Here is a 3,287-nt window from a genome sequence, read left to right on the forward strand (position 1 = left end):
TGGATTTGCAGGTAAAACTTTGATGGATGTGGAAAGCTCCTTTGGGGCCTTGGATGGAGGTGAGGGAGGAGGTGTGGGCGCAGGTTTTACAGTTCCTGCGGTGGCAGGGGAAAGTTCCAGGATGGGAGGGTGGGTCGTAGGGGGGCGTGGACCTGACCAGGTAGTCACGGAGGGAACGGTCTTTGCGGAAGGCGGAGAGTGGTGGGGAGGGAAATATATCCCTGGTGGTGGGGTCTGTTTGGAGGTGGCGGAAATGTCGGCGGATGATTTGGTTTATGCGAAGGTTGGGAGGGTGGAAGGTGAGCACCAGGGGCGTTCTGTTCTTGTTGCGGTTGGAGGGGTTGGGTCTGAGGGCGGAGGTGCGGGATGTGGATGAGATGCGTTGGAGGGCATCTTTAACCACGTGGGAAGGGAAATTGCGGTCTCGATTTTGCCTGTCCTCGGATGCTGCCTGAATTGCTGTGCTCTTCCAGCACCACTGATCCAGAATCTGGTTTCCAGCATCTGCAGTCATTGTTTTTAACTTCTGAGTTAGCAGATCAGGCAGCCCTTTGATCTCTAATGTCATCAAACTACGAATTAAACAGGAGACATGAATTTTATAGACACTGATTTAATCGGCTGTTTTTAGTTTTTAGACAAAGTGATAATCTGAAATCAGTCTGGTTTTGGTTATTTCACATTGACCTGTCTCAGTCTGTGTTCAGACGCGCGTAACAGCCATTTTAGGTAAGTACTTGCTCCATTTCCAAACACATTTTTAATCCACCAGGACCTGACATGCTAAAATCAGATGTTGGAAGTTGAATATCAATAGGCCACATTTACCATTATTGTAATGTATGATTAAATCATTTGCAAGTAATATTCTAATGATGTAAATAACAGCCAGTTCTTTGTTTCCAAACAGAAACACCTTTGCCAAATACAAATTTGTGATGTAAGTTTGCCTGTATTACAATAGCTGTTGTTTTACAACTCAGTTGTGCATGTTGCTGTCTTTGCGTCAACTCCCTGATGGAAATGGAGATATTAACAGAGAAGCCTGTGAGTTTGGGAGTGAATGGGAACTGGAGGGTCGAAGCCACAGAAATTGGCAGGTAGTTCCAACTTGTTAATAGCACAGAGCAACATTGGCACAGATTTCATTTCCATGTTTAATGGAAGACGTGATCCCTGCAACTTGCCATTGAAACCAAGACAGGAACACAGTCACAAGTGACTGGTGGAGAAAACAGAGTAGGAGGTTCCCTGAGTCAATCCCAGGATAAAATAACACCATGTACTCCACACCTCGAGCTAATCCCTTGCCTGCTATCGCACAAAAGGATCTGTTTACAACACTTTTACTGCATGTGGACTTGCTAAACTTTACAGGTTTCTTTTTTAAGTTGAAGGTTTGACCTGCACGGTGAAATTCCACTCTTTCAGTGCTCAACTCATCCTTCCAGCCCTGAAATTTTTCTGCAACCCCATCTCCTTAATTTTTTCATCATAATTTTAAATTGATGTACTCTTATGTTTCAACAAATAGAATCTTTCTTTTTCCTATTCGCAATATTAAAGGCAGTCATAATTTCAAGACAGTTTCCAGTAAATCTCTTCTTACCTTTGCTGTTTCAGCAGAAATTGTCCTGCTATCTCATGACTAGCTTTTATATGATAGTTATTAGTCTGCTTATGTTAAAAATCACACAACACCAGGTTATAGTCCAACAGGTTTATTTGGAATCACTAGCTTTCGAAGCATTCTTCTTCATCAGGTAGTTGTCTGGCTGTGTTAGAGCAAACATGTATAATTGCTTTATTTACTGCAATTACTCAAAGTAGGGTCAAATTCCATTTACAAACAAGGTTATTGGATAAAGAGATTTCTCCTGAATTCTTTGTTGAATTCATGTGTTACGTTTATGTCCAGTTTTTGATCAATCTATAAATAGAAAGGGATGATCACCTTATTGGGATTGTATTATAGACCCCCCAATAGTCAGAGGGAAATTAAGAAACAAACTTGTAAGGAGATCTCAGCTATCTGTAAGAATAATAAGGTAGTTGTGGTCGGGGATTTTAACTTTCGAAACATCGACTAGGACTGCCATAGTGTTAAGGGTTTAGATGGAGAGGAATTTGTTAAGTGTGTACAAGAAAAATTTCTGATTCAGTATGTGAATGTACTGACTAGAGCTTGACCTACTCTTGGGAAATAAGGCAGGGCAGGTGACTGAGGTGTCAGTGGGGGAGCACTTTGGGGCCAGCAACCATAATTCTATTTGTTTTAAAATCGTGATCGAAAAGGATAGACCAGATCTAAAAGTTAAAGTTCTAAATTGAAGAAAAGCCAATTTTGATGGTATTAGGCAAGAACTTTCAAAAGCTGATTGGAGGCAGATGTTCGCAGGCAAAGGAACAGCTGGAAAATGGGAAGCCTTCAGAAATGAGATAACAAGAATCCAGAGAAAGTATATTCCTGTCAGGGTGAAAGGGAAGGCTGGTAGGTATAGGGAATGCTGGTTGACGAAAGAAATTGAGGGTTTGGTTAAGAAAAAGAAGGAAGCATATGTCAGGTATAGAAAGGATAGATTGAGCGAATGTTTAGAAGAGTATAAAGGAATTAGGAGTATACCTAAGACGGAAATCAGGAGGGCAAAAAGGGGACATGAAATAGCATTGGCAAATAGAATTAAGGAGAATCTAAAGGGTTTTTACAAATACATTAAGGGCGAAGGGGTAACTACGGAGAGAATAGGGCCCCTCAAAGATCAGCAAGGCGGCCTTTGTGTGGAGCCACAGAAAATGGGGGAGATACTAAACAAATATTTTGCATCAATATTTACTATGGAAAAGGATATGGAAAATATAGACTGTAGGGAAATAGATCGTGACATCTTGCAAAATGACCAGATTACAAAGGAGGAAGTGCTGGATGCCTTGAAACAGTTAAAGGTGGATAAATCCCCAGGACCTGATCAGGTGTACCCGAGAACTCAGTGGGAAGCTAGAGAAGTGATTGCTGGGCCTCTTGCTGAGATATTTGTATCATCGATAGTCAAAGGTGAGGTGCTGGAAGACTGGAGGTTGGCAAACGTGGTGCCACTGTTTAAGAAGGGCAGTAAAGACAAGCCAGGGAACTATAGAACGGTGAGCCTGACCTCGGTGGTGGGCAAGTTGTTGGAGGGAATCCTGAGGGACAGGATGTACATGTATTTGGAAAGGCAAGGACTGATTCGGGATAGTCAACATGGCTTTGTGCATGGGAAATCATGTCTCACAAACTTGATTGAGTTTTT

The 3,287-nt window shown here is 42.1% G+C and overlaps 1 long non-coding RNA gene across 1 annotated transcript in view; it reads right to left on the reverse strand.

The window, feature by feature from the left end:
- Positions 1-3,287, reverse strand: part of LOC122562093 — a 23,207-nt gene that overhangs the window by 2,518 nt on the left and 17,402 nt on the right. The gene's annotated exons all lie outside the window — the stretch shown is intronic.

The sequence above is a fragment of the Chiloscyllium plagiosum genome, chromosome 24 (assembly GCF_004010195.1).
Source record: "Chiloscyllium plagiosum isolate BGI_BamShark_2017 chromosome 24, ASM401019v2, whole genome shotgun sequence".
Lineage (NCBI taxonomy): Eukaryota > Metazoa > Chordata > Chondrichthyes > Orectolobiformes > Hemiscylliidae > Chiloscyllium > Chiloscyllium plagiosum.